General features: G+C 41.1%; 1 pseudogene; it reads left to right on the forward strand.

The window, feature by feature from the left end:
- Nucleotides 1-5,770: 5,770 nt before the first annotated feature.
- Nucleotides 5,771-13,378, forward strand: LOC122082116 (annotated as a pseudogene).
- Nucleotides 13,379-16,927: the final 3,549 nt, after the last annotated feature.

Consider the following 16,927-nt stretch of genomic DNA (forward strand, 5'->3'; position numbering starts at 1 on the left):
ATTAGGGAAGACTTAGGTTGATCTCATGGAATGGTTATTAATGGCCCATGAGATCACTCTCACACACCATACCTAGTTTTAGTTTCATTTTCCCCAACTTAGGATTAGGTTAGGATGTTAGGTCATAGAGGATTTGTTCAAATTCCCAAATCCTAGAGTTTTGGGTAGGGATTTCATAGGGATTTGTCCTTAGACCCAAGGTTGAGTGAATAACCTTGCCAATGTAGGTCTCTTACTCTAATTTTCCTCTCCCATTGTGTAGTATTTATGGTTGGGTAGGTGGAATTTGGTTGGGTCTCCATTACTCCCAATAAAGAGTGAAATGGGAAGGAGAGAGAGAGATAGATAGAGATTTATGTGTGTGTGTGGAGAGATGAGCATATGGACTTACCTCAAGAATGGAGCCCTAGCCTTCCTCCTTCCTTCCTTCCTCTCCTTCTCCTTCTTCTTCTTATTCTTTCTCCCTTTCCTTCTTTCTATTTTGGTAAGAGAAGAAATGTATGGTAAGAGCCTTATTTATAGCCACTTAAGTCCCACTAAGGGCTGTTTGGGGAATTAATGGGTTTTTACCCAATATCGGGTTATTCTGTTATTCGGCACTAACGGGCCCACCTTAGGGTGTTCGGATACGTTCATCTATTCCCCAATAGGTTGTAACAACTATTGGGGGTGATTTGATGTGCACGGGTGCAAATATCAGGGTCCCAAGGCAAGTTAACCCGTTTTCGGCCAGTATTCTCACCGGAGGGTGTTTACCGGTGGATGGAGCATCCATCGGTGACCATCAGCCGGTGAAGGCTGAACTGGTCACATTGTATGGCGATTTCTCCTCTATTTGAGTGGGGCCTTCTCTAGGGTTTCTAGTGTGTGTGAGGTTCAACTGACCTTTCCCTTCGGGTCTGGAATCCCTTCCAATTACTTAAGCATGGGTAGCAGGTGCAAGTGGGGTCGCCCTTCCTTCCTCGGCAAAAGACGGATGCAACCCAGTGCTCACTGGTACTGGTGTCCTCCGGAGTCGCACCTGAACATTAAATAGGAAGTTTTAGGGTTCGCGTATAACATTCCCCCCTCCTTACAAGAACTTCCATCCCCGAAATTTGATGTACCTGGTGATCCAAACAACTGAGGATATTTCTTCTTCATTTCCTCTTCACGTTCCCAAGACGCTTCTTGTCTGGAGTGATTCCTCCACTTGACTAGTACATAAGAAATAGTCCGATTGCGGAGAATGTGGTCTCTCCGGCCAATGATTTCTTCTGGCTGTTCTACATACTTCTAATCAACGTCAAGTTCCAAGGGTATATGTGTCAAAATATGAGCTAGATCGGAAACGTACTTCTTGAGCATGGAAACATGAAACACATTATGAGCTCCTTCTAATTCGGGTGGCATAGCGACCTGGAAGCTACTGTTCTGACTCGACCCAATATTTCATAAGGTCCCATGTATCGAGGACTTAGCTTTCCCTTCTTGCCAAATCTCTTCACTCCTCTCATTGGGGATACCTTTAGAAAAATTTTATCGCCCACCTCAAACTCTAGGTGCTTCCGTCTGACATCTGCATAGTTTTTCTGTCTTGATTGAACCGCCTTAATTCTCTCCCTGATTACATCCACTTTCTCACAAATGGATTGGATCAGTTCCCGGCCTAGGATCCTCCTTTCTCCAACTTCTTCCCAATACAAAGGCATTTTGCATTTCTTACCATACTAGGCTTCATAAGGTGCCATGCCTATAGTAGCCTAGTAGCTATTATTGTAGGAGAACTCTATGAGTGACAAGTGCTCATCCCAGCTATAGCTCATATCCAATACACAAGCCCACAACATATCCTCTAGGGTCTGTATAGTCCTCTCTGACTGCCCATCTGTCTGTGGATGGAATGCCATGCTGAAATTCAGTTGTGTCCCCATTGCTGTCTGTAGACATTTCAAGAAGTTGGAGGTGAATCTGGCATCACGTTCAGAGACAATGCTTGCTGGTACCCCGTGTAATCGGACAATATTGTCAACATACAGTTGAGCCAACTTTTCTATGGAGTAAGTAATCTTCATAGGGATGAAATGGGCCACCTTGGTCAGTCGGTCTACAATTACCCAGATGGTGTCATTCCCTTTCTGAGTACGCGGCAATCCTGTGACAAAATCCATGGTAATGTTTTCCCATTTCCATTCTTGTATGGGTAGGGTTTGTAATAAGCCATGTGGCCTTTGCCTTTTTTGCTTTGATCTGTTGGCAATTCAAGCAACTGACTACATGGGTGGCTATGTCAGTTTTCATGCCACACCACCAATCGGACCTTTTTAAATCCTTGTACATTTTTGTACTACTAGGATGGATGGAGTAGGGTGAACTGTGAGCTTCTTTCAATATTAATTCCCTCATTTCCTCATCCTTTGGTATGCAAATTCTATCCTTGAACTTGAGGACCCCATCTTTAGTCAACTTGAAATTTAAATCTTTTTGTCTTCCTTCTTTGATATCGCTTACTATTTTCTGAAGATCCTCATCTAGTACTTGGGAGACTTGGATTTTCTCCACTAACGATGGTTGTATCATAAGTGCGGCCAAGGTCACTGTCGCCTCATTTGTTAGTAATTTCAAATCCATTCTTCTAGCTTCCTCAATCAAATGTTCATTCATAGTCAAGGCTGCTAGGGATAGAGTTTGAGACTTTCTGCTCAATGCATCAACCACTACATTGGCCTTCCTCGGATGGTAATGGATGGTGCAATCATAAGCCTTCATCAGTTCCAACCATCTTCTTTGTCTCATATTCAGCTCCTTTTGGGTGAAAAAGTATTTCAAACTCTTATGATTGCTGTAGATCTCACTCTTTTCCCCATATAAATAATGCCACCAGATCTTTAAAGCAAAAATTACCGTTGCTAACTCCAAGTCATAAGTGGGGTAATTCTTTTCATAGTCCTTCAGCTGTCGAGATGCATATGGTACAACCTTGCCATTTTGCATCAACACACAGCCTAAGCCCAACTTGGATGCATCACTATATACTACCATTCCAGCGTTGCCTTCTGGAATAGTGAGTACTGGAGCTGTTATTAATTTTCACTTCAATTCCTGGAAACTTTCTTCACATTCCTTAGACCATTCAAATTTCACTCCCTTCTGTGTTAGTTGAGTCATAGGTCCAGAAATGCGTGAGAAATTTTCAATGAACCTTCTGTAGTACCCTGCTAACCCCAGGAAACTACGAATTTCACCTACATTCTTAGGTGCCTCCCATTCTACCACAACCTTTACCTTTCCAGGATCAACTTCAATGCCCTTCTCTGAGACAACATGCCCTAAGAAATGCACTTGTGTAAGCCAAAACTCACATTTACTGAATTTTGCATACAACTGCTTCTCTCTCAATCTCTGAAGGGCAAATCTCAAGTGGGTAGCATGTTCCTCCCGGATTTTCAAATAGATCAAAATGTCGTCGATGAAAACGATGACAAAGTTGTCTAACATATCGTGGAATACTCTATTCATCAACTCCATGAACACTGTGGGGGCATTGGTTAGTCCAAATTGCATCACTAGGAACTCATAGTATCCATAACGGGTCATAAAAGCTATCTTCCTGATGTCACCCTCTTTGATCTTGAGTTGATGATAACCAGATCTAAGGTCAATTTTGGAGAATGTGGTTGCACCTTGCAATTGATCAAAGTGGTCATCGATTCTGGGCAACGGATACCTATTCTTGATAGTCAGTTTATTGAGTTCCCTGTAGTCTATGCACATTCTCATATTCCCATCCTTCTTCCTAACAAAGAGTACCGGTGCTCCCTATGGGGACACACTAGGTCGGATGAACCCTTTCTCCAATAAATCTTGTAATTGTTCCTTCAACTCCTTCAGTTCTGAAAGTGCCATCCTATATGGAGCTTTTGATATAGGTGCTGCCCCAGGGATCAGATCAATAGTGAATTCAGTCTCTCGGTTCGGGGGTAGTCCAGGTAAGTCGTCAGGAAAGATGTCTGAAAATTCTCTCACTACTTCTATTTCCTCTACCGACTTACTCTCCTCAGTTGTGTCAATCACAGATGCCAAATAAGCCTCACATCCTTGCTCTAGTAATCTTCTCACTTCAAGTACAGATATCACTAGTTTCTTGGACTTCTTGACTTTTCTCCCCTTGTAAACAAACTCACCTCCTTCTCGAAGTTTGAATACAATTTTCTTCTCAGCACATAAAACACATGCCCTATAGGCGGATAACCAATCCATACCTAAGATAACATCGAAGTCACGCATCTCTAATTTAATCAAATGGGCAATCATGTCCCGTCCACAGACTTGAATAGGACACGACTCATAAATCTCCTCTAATCTTACCTCACTCCCAGTTGGTGTGCTAACTACTAACTTGTGTGTTAACATTTTTGGCTTGATATTCATCTTAGCGGCAAAAGTGGGGGATACAAATGAATGTGATGCACCAGTATCAAACAAAACATATGTAGGGGTCATCGATATCAACAAGGTACCTGTGACCACTCTAGGCGATGCCTCTGCTTCCTTAGTAGTCAGTGCAAACACTTTCCCTTGTAGTCTAGCTCCCTATAGTGCCTGAGTCAGACGGGTGGCGGATAATGGTTGCACTGATCTGGTTGGTCCTACATAGGGGTCACCCGATCTCCTCTGTGAGCAATTCTTTGCAAAGTGACCCGTTTGCTAATAGACAAAACACCTTAAGGGGACCGTCTGAGACTGTGCTACCATGGGTCTAGGTGGTGGTGGTGCTTGTCCTGTTTCTGGTCTTATATACTGACCTAAGGTTGCACTAGAATATGTCCCCTTACCAAACCTGCTAGGTGCCACTGTCCTCTTCCTTTTCTTACCAAGAACGATCAGAGAGCTCTCCCAAGGTTGGAAGAACATCATCTAGTGATTTTTGCCACCAATCCACACCACATTTCGCGCAAGAGGTAAGGTTTTCCTCCCATTTTTGTTAGATTTTTCATTTCCCCCCAAATTTTCTTCTCTATGAAACCCTAACTAGTGATTTATGTGAAATTTCTTGCATTCTTTCCAAATGTGCCTTTCCTTTTGTATCCACTTAGTTGGATATGAATATTCGTTGTGTTTGTATGCAGTCATGAGTAGAGACACACATAGTCAAAATGCTGTGAGGCAGATTCCAGCTCCTCAAGAACCTAACTTTGACAGATTTTGGTTTAGCTCTGTGGAGAGTGCGTAGAAATGGGGGATTTTTGGAAGTAAACTTGTGGATTCCGGGAAGGCAATATTATATGGTCAGATGCCTTCCTTTGGTATAGCGAGGCGATTCCAGGCACTGGGTTGGTCACCGCTGCTAGACCCGGGGGATAGATGTTATCCTCGCTTGGTCCAAATGTTCTTTTGCAATCTGAGGGGCGAGGAAGTAGGGGAGCATGATTATCGTTTCACAAGCTGAGTTATGGGAGTAGACCTCTCCTTCACCACAGTCGAGTTTGGTGCTATTACTGGGATTTCAAGCGCCAGAGAGAGTGTATATTGTGCTCCCAAGACTAGAAGGGGAGCCTTCATGCCCCAAGATAGTTTAGATGAGATGTGTCGGCAGTTGACTGGAACCACTAGTGGATGGGCTAGGTTCAATCGCTTCAGGACCACGCCCAAGGTGCTTTATAGGGTAGTTCAGTTAAACATATTACTAGCTGGAGGTTATTTCAATTAAGTTTCTCTTCTCCAGGCCTATGTTAGCCTGTGCTTGTATGTGGGTCTCCATATCAACCTCCCATACCTATTGATGCGGCATATGGCATACCGAGCCAAGTACCCAAAGGATGGAAATTCACTTTACGGAAATCTCCTTACTAGTATTTTTGTACACTTTGGGGTCCCCTATGCTGACGACCTTACAGATGGAGCCAAGAGGTACCCTTTCGATTTACACTCCTTATTGAAGATGAAGGTTGACCCTAATGATGGTAGTGATGTTGAGGGGGTGCCGGTAATGGTCCCTATAGGAGGTAACCAGGATATGGATATGGAAAACGATGAGGAGGCCGAGGAGAGCGAGGAAGATGGGGAGGATAGTGAAGATGATGGACCTCCATTGCATCAAGGCCGTAGGGTAACTACCCCACCTCCTCCTTACACTTCATCTCAATATGCCGGTGGCACTTCTTTTTCGACCGCACCAAGTGATGCAGTAGGTTGGGATCGGGTGATGCAGGCTATGGAAACAGGTTTTTGGGGTCTGAATACCCGTCTGGATAGCATTGATGATAGGGTTAGTCATCTGGAGGTATAGACCCATAGGTGGGAAACTTACTTTGGGCTAGCAGATACTACTCTTTTTTCGGTACCACCCAGTGATCCACCCCAACAGTAGTTTTTCCTAGGTCCTCCTATCTTTCAATCTTGTTCTTAGAATTGTGATCCTATTATGTTTTGTTTGTGCCATTAGTGTTATTAACTTGGGAGCTATTCAGCAGGCAGTTATCGTCTATATAATTTGCTCCTAGTTAAGTCTTGTATTCTCCTCTCTCAAAGTTGTAAGCTGAATTTGTTATTAATGAAATTATCAGTGTTATCGGCTTCTATCTTCAACTTGTCTCCTATGTGAGAACTATGATTTATGTACTTATCTTTAAGCTTTTATTTATAACCTAATCACCAGTAGTCCTAACATTTCATAAGTTTATGACTTAAAGCAGAGTATCGCGCTCTGATACCACTCGTTGTCACACCTCGCCTCCACTCACCTGAAGGCTGACGACATGGACACACACACGTGTCCACCATCCATCCAGGATCCACGATGCAGTACTTTAAGTTCATAAGATTATGAAATGAATTCTAAAATCACATACTTATAATATAAACAAAATATATATCAACTGGTGATTTCTATTGATATTTACCATATTTACACAAAAAGAATGTTTTCACATCTTAATCATAATTACAGTTATGCCCCCACAGGGCTACATCTGTTAAGTACAAAAAGAATAAAAAATAGAAGATGATACTCCCATCCTCAGAGTGCTCCAAATGCACAATCATCGCACATGCATCCATCCTCGTGCGCAACCAACTCCTCATCCCAGAGGTCACCTCCGTAGAGAGCTGGGACCTCGATTACAGTTTCCAAAGGATTTCCTGAATCAACATCTAAAAAGGGGCAACAACAGGGGGTGAGCTTCCACGAAGCCCAGTGAGGGTAACACACACAAGCAATCTTGACAATCCAAGAAAATACAGCAATATGAATATTCATGCCCGACCACATCAATATGAATGCAATTATGTGAGTGAAATGACATGATCCATTTATTATCAAGCAATTTTAAGCAACAATTTCTAAGTCCAAAGGGGATATAAGTGCTACTGCAATGCAGGTGTTATCCCCAGTCATGAATGTACGTTATTAGTCCCCAGGGATATTAGCAAGTTACGTGTCAGGAGCGTACCGGTTCTGAAACCACATCATTACCTAGTAAACCCCTATTAATAACCCTCCCATGATACCACTACATCGAATCCAACATCGCATGTAGGGTATACCCGTCACCGAATCAAACATCGCGTGAGGGTCTGTCACGACCCTGGCATGTTTGCACCTCAGTCATCGAAAATAGTCCCCAACCACGGACTGTCGGATGAGAGGATTAGCTAATACGTAAACCCCTATTGGCAAGGGTTGTAGCACCAGGTGGTTATCCTAGTCTAATGCATTCTAATATGCCACAACACAATTTAATCACACTCACACACACCTTGAGCATGCAGTTCCGCCGGCACCAACCATTGGCCACCCTGCACCCCAGTCACACACACACTCACCCTGAGCATGCAGTGCCGTCGGCACCAACCGTTGGCCACCCTGCACCCTAGTCACACACACACACACACACACACCTTGAGCATGCAGTGCCGTCGGCACCAACCGTTGGCCACCCTGCACCCCAGTCACACACCAACATGCACACATGCACCCTGAGCATGCAGTGCCACCAGCACCAACCGTTGGCCACCCTGTACCCCAGTTACACACACACATGCACACATGTACACATGCACACATGCACAATCATAATCCACATTCTCATGCCACATCAACACCATATATAAGGAATAATATAATAATATGTAAATTTATAAAATTCGTTCACATATGCATTATGATGCAAGCATTCCATAAAAACACATAAAATCCCCTCACCTCGTGTTCTAGATGGTGGTAGATAGTTGATGGTTTCGTGTTGCGTGTCCCCGTCACTTCTCGGTTCCACTCCTAGGATACATAGTGTTTTTAGGTTATTCGGTTATTCATAAAGGAGTGGGACACTAAGACTCGTGCCCCAATGAAAAGGATTAAAAATTAACTTTAAAACGGTTCACCAGTTGATGGTCATCCGTCGGTGAGTTCATCGATGGATGAATCCGAACGGAATGCACATCTTGTAATATTTCACCGGTGGATGGTTCTTGCCTTCACCTGCTGGCCGGTGACCATCCGTCGGTGAAGGAAAAATTAGGATTTTCTTGCCCAGATCAGCCCTATTGCCCCTGTGGCCCCTGTGTATGGTGGTGGAAATACGTATTTTTCAGTGGGGTGTCATTTCCCAACTCCATTCCCGTTTCTCCTTCTTTTGTATAGTTTACAAATTGAGTTTTGTGATTTTAGGGTTGGTTTTTCATGTAGGGTATCCTCACACACTTCACTTAGCTTAAGTTTAGTGAAATTAGTGAGTGGATCAACATAGGGTTTCAAGATACACCCAATTTCCTCAATACACAAGTCTAGGTTAGGATATATTAGGGAAGACTTAGGTTGATCTCATGGAATGGTTATTAATGGCCCATGAGATCACTCTCACACACCATACCTAGGTTTAATTTCATTTTCCCCAACTTAGGATTAGGTTAGGATGTTAGGTCATAGAGGATTTGTTTAAATTCCCAAATCCTAGGGTTTTGGGTAGGGATTTCATAGGGATTTATCCTTAGACCCAAGGTTGACTGAATAACCTTGCCAATTTAGGTCTCTTACTCTAATTTCCCTCTCCCATTATGTAGTATTTATGGTTGGGTAGGTGGAATTTGGTTAGGTCTCCATTACTCCCAATAAAGAGTGAAATGGGAAGGAGAGAGAGAGATAGATAGAGATTTATGTGTGTGTGTGGAGAGATGAGCATATGGGCTTACCTCAAGAATGGAGCCCTAGCCTTCCTCCTTCCTTCCTCTCCTTCTCCTTCTTCTTCTTCTTCTTTCTCCCTTTCATTCTTTCTATTTTGGTAGGAGAAGAAATGTATGGTAAGAGCCCTATTTATAGCCACTTAAGTCCCACTAAGGGTTGTTTGGGGAATTAATGAGTTTTTACCCAATACTGGGCTATTCCGTTATTCAGCACTAACAGACCCACCTTAGGGTGTCCGGATACGTTCATCTATTCCCCAATAGGTTGTACCAACTATTGGGTGTTGTATGATGTGCACGGGTGCGAAGATCCGGGTCCCATGGCAAATTAACCCATTTTTGGCCAATATTCTCACCAGAGGGTGTTCACTGGTGGATGGAGCATCCACCGTTGACCATCAGCCGGCGAAGGCTGAACTGGTCACTTTGCATGGCGATTTCTCCTCTATTTGAGTGGGGCCTTCTCCAGGGTTTCTAGTGTGTGTGAGGTTCAACTGACCTTTCCCTTTGGGTCTGGAATCCCTTCCAATTACTTAAGCATGGGTAGCAGGTGCAAGTGGGGTTGCCCTTTCTTCCTCAGCAAAATACGGATGCAACCTAGTGCTCACTGGTACTGGTGTCCTCCAGCGTCACACCTAAACATTAAACAGGAAGTTTTAGGGTTCGGGTATAACAAGTGATGTGAAGAAGATGCCAGACTAGCGAGAGCAACTTGTAGTTATGAGTTTTTTAGGAGGTCTTAGAACAAAATATGACTCTGTTCGTTCTCCGATCCTTGGAGGTGACAAGGTGACATCTCTTGCAGATACCTTTTCTCGAGTCTTATTGGTATCTCGAGAGAATTCTTAGGATTCCACTCCAATGAAAAACTCCACACTTGCAACACAAGGTAATAATCAAGGAACTTCACGTGGCACAGGTAATGTTGGTAATAAGGGACAATTTACTGGAAACTCTTCAGGTAGTTCAGGAGCAGTATGTACATGTCATCATTGTGGTAAACCAGGACACATCCAACTATTTTGTTGGAAACTTCATGGCAAACCTCCTCAAAAATAGTTTGCCAACTCAGCCACAGTTGATCCTTCTCAGCCTGGACAATCTGTGAGTAAGATGGTCAGGATGAGCAATGAAGAATTTGTACGCTTTCAGAATCAAGCACCCTCACCTCCCACTGTTACTCTTGTTCAGACGAGTAATGCCATTTTGTGTCTCTCCACTTCTTCTCAACCCTGGATAATCGATTCAGGTGCATCGGATCATATGACTGGTATTTTCTTTTAAGAAGTCCTCTGCTACTGTCACATTGGCCAATGGCTCAATCGCTAAAGTCAATGGCTATGGCACTATTCATCTTAATGCCTCCTTATCATTATCATCTGTGCTTTATTTGCCCGAGTTACCATTCAACCTATTGTCTGTAAGCAAGTTTACACAAGTTTACAATTGTTCTATAAACTTTTTCTCCAACTCATGTGTTTTTTAGGATCTTACAAAGAAGAAGATGCTTGGTAGAGGTTGTCGGGTTGGGGGACTGTACATTTTTGAAGACTCTGCACCTTTCATAGCATGTTTGGGTACTTTGACTCCTCATCAGGTTCACTACCGGTTGGGCCATCCGTCTTTACAGAGTCTACAGAAACTGGATCCCAATTTTCTTTCTCTTTCTAGTTTAAAATGTGAGTCATGTCAGTTTGAAAAACTACATCACGTTAGTTATTCCCCTCCAGTTAATAAATGGTCTGTATCTCCTTTTTCTTTGGTTCATTTAGATGTATGGGGCCCTTGTCCTATTACATCCGCGTCAAGTTTTAAGTACTTTTTTACTTTTGTTGATGACTATTCCTAGACGACCTGGCTTTATTTAATGGAAAATCATTGAGTTATTTACCATATTTTGTGACATTGTTGCTGAAATAAAAAATCAATTTGGTATGACTATCAAAATTCTACGCAGTGATAATGCAAAAGAATACTTTTTTGATCAATTTTCTGAGTTTATGGCTAAGTGTGATATGATACACCACCAGACTTCTTATTCAGACACTCCCCAGCAAAATGGAGTGGCTGAAAGAAAGAACCGTCATTTGATGTAGGTTGCTAGGTCACTTATGTTTGAAATGAAGGTATCTAAAGTTTTTTGGGCTGATGTTGTTCTCACTGCTTATTATCTTATTAATCGTATGCCTTCCTTTATTTTTTGGTGTGGTATTTCCCATTCTTTATTATTTTCGTTTGACCCACTTTTTGTTTTTCCCCCTCGTGTTTTTGGTTGTGTTTGCTTTATTCATGATCATCGTCTAGGGTTATCAAAATTGGATCGTCGAGCCATTAAGTGTCTCTTTTTGGGTTGTGCCTGTACTCAAAAGGGATACCATTGTTATTCCCTGGTTCTTTACAAGTATTTTGTCACTGCTGATGTCTCCTTTTTATAATCCACCCCATATCCTAATGAGTCATTTGTTGTGTCTGAATTGGATGATGATCTTCCCCTTTATATTAACCATCACTCTAATATGCAGGTTGCCACTAAGACAGAGGTCCCACCACCACCACCCCCGTTACAAGTGCATACACGATGTGTTCGGGAAGCAGCAGCCCCCCTCTCCCTGCGGCACCTACCTTATCATTTTTGTCTACAGATCTACCTCTAGGTATTCCTCTTTCTAACGTAGACCTCCCTATTGCACAACGTAAGGTTGTTTGGAGTTGTACCAAACATCCTATTGCTGATTTTGTGTCTTATTTTGGTCTTTCGTCTACCTTTCATTCCTGTCTTTCCACTATTTCTCATCATCCTATTCCTAAGACCCTTGCAGAGGCATTATCTAGTCCTAGGCTTAGAGGCGAACCAGACTCGGGATCTTGTATCATTACCCCCTGGAAAAAAGGCTATTGGTTGTCGCTGGGTATATGTAATTAAAGTGAACCCTGATGGCTCTCTTGCTCGTTTGAAAGCTCGGCTAGTGGCAAAAGGGTATGCCCAGGTTTATGACATTGATTACGTGGATACCTTCTCTCCTGTTGCCAAAATGGCTTCTGTTCATGTTCTGATTTCTCTTGCGGCTTCCTCTCATTGGCCGCTATTTCAACTTGATGTGAAGAATGATTTTCTTTATGGTGACCTGCATGAGGAAGTGTATATGGAGCAACCTCTGGGGTTTGTTGCTCAGGGGGAATGTGAAAAGGTGTGCAAACTCAAGAAGTCCTTGTATGAGCTTAAACAATCTCCTCGGGCGTGATTTGGAAGATTCACTGATGTGGTATGTGCATTTGGGCACATACTATCAAGGTGTGATAGTAATCATTCTGTGTTCTATCGAAAGTCCGGTGGAAAGAGGATATTTTTGGTTATTTATGTTGATGATATTTTCATTACTGAAGATGATGTTGAAGGAATCCAAAGTTTGAAAGCTCATTTGCAGGAACACTTTCAAACTTAGGATCTAGGACAATTAAAGTACTTTCTAGGAATCGAAGGATCTAGGACAATTAAAGTGCTTCCAGGGAATCGAAGTTGCTCAGTCAAGAAAAGGAATTTCTTTGTCTCAAAGAAAGTTCGTTTTAGATCTACTTTTAGAAACAGGTATGTGAGGATCCAAGACCATTGATACTCCAATAGATCCAAATGTGAAACTTATGCCCGAAGAAGGTGATGTGTTAGATGATCCTGAGAAATACAGGAGGTTGGTGGGAAAGCTAATTATTTAACTGTGACTCGACCTGACATTGCTTTCCCTGTCAGTGTTGTGAGTTAGTTTCTGTCATCTCCACATACTTCACATTGGGATGCTGTTGTTCGTATTCTAAGGTATCTTAAAAAAGCTCTAGGACGTGGTCTGGTATATTAATATCATGGACATAATCGTATTGAATGTTTTTGTGATACAGATTGGGCTGGTTCTCCTTTTGATAGAAGGTCAACTACAGGGTGCTGTACTTTTGTTGGTGGAAACCTTGTGTCTTGGAAGAGCAAGAAGCAAGCTGTTGTGGCAAGGTCTAGTGCTAAATCTGAGCATCGAGCCATAGCTCATGTTACTTGTAAGTTGATGTGGATAAAGCAGCTCTTGACTGAACTTGGTTTTAATTGTACTTATTCTATGCAGTAATGTGTGACAACCAAGTTGTTATTCATATTGCTTCTAATCCAGTGTTCCATGAGAAGACAAAACATATTGAAGTTGACTATCGCTTTGTTCGTGAAAAATTACAACAATGAGTTATTTCGACAAATCATGTTCGCACAGGAGAACAACTTGCAGATGTTTTTACTAAGTCCTTGGGGGGTAGTAGAGCGGACTACATTTGTAATAAGCTAGAAGTTATCGTAGGAGAGGAAAGGAGGAGTTTGAGAGTTGCGCAGACTTCTCCCTTCGGTTAGTCAAGATTCCTAGTAAATAGGAGTCCTGGTTGTACTAGGACTGGTATTAGTGTCCTATAAGTCAATAACTAATAAGGTAGTCTTCTATTATGTTTTATATTTCTGGCCATAGTAGGACAGTTGTCCTCTTGTAATTGTAATAGAATGTTAGCTATTTAATGAGAAGATGAGGGTAGAAGCAATCACACAATTGAATCTGCTATTTCCTCAAGTTCGACTCTCTCTTTCTCCCTCTCGGTGTTTCTCTATTTTCCTTTATTTTTACAAGAAAAAAATAGAACTACAGTAGATATAATACAACAACAAAGAAAGCTAATGTCCACAGCCAACAAAAGAGCATCATTACACCACCACAAAATAGGGTAAAACCCAAGATACAAATCAGATCTGGCAATACCAGAATTGGGTAATTCATCGGCCAGACTATTGGCACTCTTCTTTCACTATTGGAAAGAAATATTCTAGCAAAGATCTCTCTCTCCTGATAGTATGATGACGATATCTCCACGTAACCTCATCACTGGACTTCATCCTCTTGATTACCTAGGACAGCATCAACTTCAGTGACCAGATCATTCTCTCCCCTAGATTTTGAATCCCTCTAAACCCAAAATGATTACCTCGAGTTACAAATGCCAATTGAGATTAAATATACTAGCAGCTTTGTACTGTCATGATCCAAAATTGTACACACTCTCACACACAACAAGAGAAAATTTAGAAAAGCAAACATGTCTGAAAACGCTTCCACATCAAATGGTTGAAATCTTTATGAAATCAAGCATTCTGAAAACACTTCATCAGTATACAAAAATCAAAGGTGAAACGACAAAGAAAGACAAAACAAAATTTATTAATTACAAATGAATTTTTCAGGAAAATATTACTGATGAAACAAACAAAGCCAGAGACAACCAAAACAATAAGCAAAAAATCATCTTTCCATGACAAGAGGACAACCTCTTGGACAAAACATTGCTCTCTCTCTCTTTTCTATTTCTAACAAAAAGGCAACAAAAAAAAAAAAAAAATCATATACACAAGAACCAGGGTTTGATGCCCATCCTTACTGTTCCTGGAACAAATTTCTCGATGTTATTTCCAAAAAGAATAATACATTGGTCCATGATACAATTGCCTCCATAGATGACACCAACCCCATCACATAGTTTGATTCTTTCCTCACTCAATCAGTGCCTAGACATTTTGATTCTTTCCTCACTCAATCAGTGCCTAGACATGCTTCCTTCTCATATTTAATTAAAAAAAAATAAAGGAAAAAAAAATTATAAATAAAAGGTTGATTTCTGAGATAATATTTTATATTCAAACAAGCATAGCCTTGGTTGGGTATAAGGTTCACCTCATGAGTATTAAAATTTGAAGATGAAGGGAAAGGAACAATGTTAAGAGTTGACTTCATCTTCATCTTCACCAATCCATTGGACACTGTCACTTGATTTACTGCTGTCGTTCCAGTCCTAAAGAAATTAAAAAAAAAAGATTTAAAGTATAAGAAACAAACTCAAACGATGATAACTTTTTTCCTAGATCTAATTTCTTTAATAAGTAAACAAATAGAATGGACAAAGAGATCTCACCATTTCTTATAGCCTAATTTCTCACTAGAAAACACAAGGACACAAATTAATAATATTGAAAATTATATTTCTTTCAACTACGAAATGGCAGGGAAACTATTCAATTGGTTCAAGTAGAAGCATGTTCAAACCCTCAACAAATACTAGTTTTACAAAACTCTATTGTAGTTAAAGCTCTTACCTCCCAAAACACATGAAGTGTTAAAAACATAATCGCCACTTTTTGGTTTTACCTCAATGAGAGATTAATCTTTTCAATGCACTCGATAAACAATCTTCCTGGATTAAGTTCTATGAAAGCTCCCCTAGGAAAAAAAAAAAAAAAAAGGCATCAAACTAACAAAAACAAGTAAATGGTTAAAATGCGGGATCAAACAGAGAAGAGAAAACCAAAGGAGGCCACAACGATCAATTCGAGATACAATTACTACCACCATGAACAGAAACTAGCAAAACCACTTCAGAAGGAGAAACTCAACCTGCTAAACCCTCTTCTTGCAAAACCTCAATGAGAGATTAATCTCTCAATGGCCTTTATCAACCTTCTTCCTGAACTAAGTTCTATGGAATCTGCTAAAACCCTGAAACGAAAAACAACAAAAGCATCAAACCAACAAAAACAAGAAACGGTTAAAATGCAGGATGAAACAGCGCAGAGGAAACCAAAGTAGGCCATAACGATCCATACAAGATACAATTACCACCACCATCAATAGAAACTAGCAAAACCATGTCAGAAGGTGAAACTCAAGCTCCTAAACACTCTTCCTGCAAAACCTCAATAAACACTCTTCCAACTAAACCCCTTTCCTGTTAAACCCTCTTCCTGCAAAACCTCAATGAGAGATTAATCTCTCAACGGACTCCATAAACACTCTTCCAGGATTAAGTTCTAGAAAGCTATATGTTAAACCATTGAAACGAAAAACAACAAAAGCACCAGACTAACAAAAACAAGTAGAGATGAAAACGCATGATGAAACAGAGGAGAGAATTTAAAATAAAGAGCTCAAAATTACAAAAGTAGTTTCACCTCTTCTGCAACTGGAGAGAGACTCTTGAGCAGAGCTTGCTTTAATGGCGTCTCTGGTAGAAGAGAAAAACCAAGTAATGTAGAATACGGAAGGTCTTACTGTAAAATTAAAATCTCTCACGAGATGTAAAGCTCAGACCCATAGGTCACCATAGATAGATTAAGAACACCAAGAATAATGGGATAGAAACTATAATCAATAAAAGCGTACATTGTTTAGGATAAATAATAAAGCAAAGCGCAGCTGAAAACATTTTGATTCACGTTGCAAGGTGCTTCTCTTCTATTCTCTTATGATCACTAGCTAGATGAGGAACCTAAACGCATAAGGGAGGAAGCCACAAGAAACCCTGTCTCTTTCTCTTTCTCCCTCTCTCTCCAGAATGTACGTTGTGAATAAAATTAGGGTTAGAGGAGGGACCTAGCTCTCTATTTATAAAGTTTCCCAATGGACCCATTTATCACAAGTCCAATGGTTAACTAAAGCCCACATTAGCCAGCCCATATTAAAGTAATTAAAATCCCGTATGTCTCACTTAATTAGAGCAAATAATTAGCCTGGCTTTATTAAAGCACAAAAAACCCAATTAATATAAGCCCACATAGAAATATTCTAACATTCTCCAACTTGGGCTATAATAATTGCTATCAATTTTGAAAACTTATTTTGTCCTTAAAAATCTGTTAAATCCGTGCCCTAATCCGGTCTAATTTGAACTGTGTGACAGGCCTTGGATCAGAGATCGGAAGTAC

This window comes from Macadamia integrifolia, chromosome 6, assembly GCF_013358625.1.
Source record: "Macadamia integrifolia cultivar HAES 741 chromosome 6, SCU_Mint_v3, whole genome shotgun sequence".
NCBI lineage: Eukaryota > Viridiplantae > Streptophyta > Magnoliopsida > Proteales > Proteaceae > Macadamia > Macadamia integrifolia.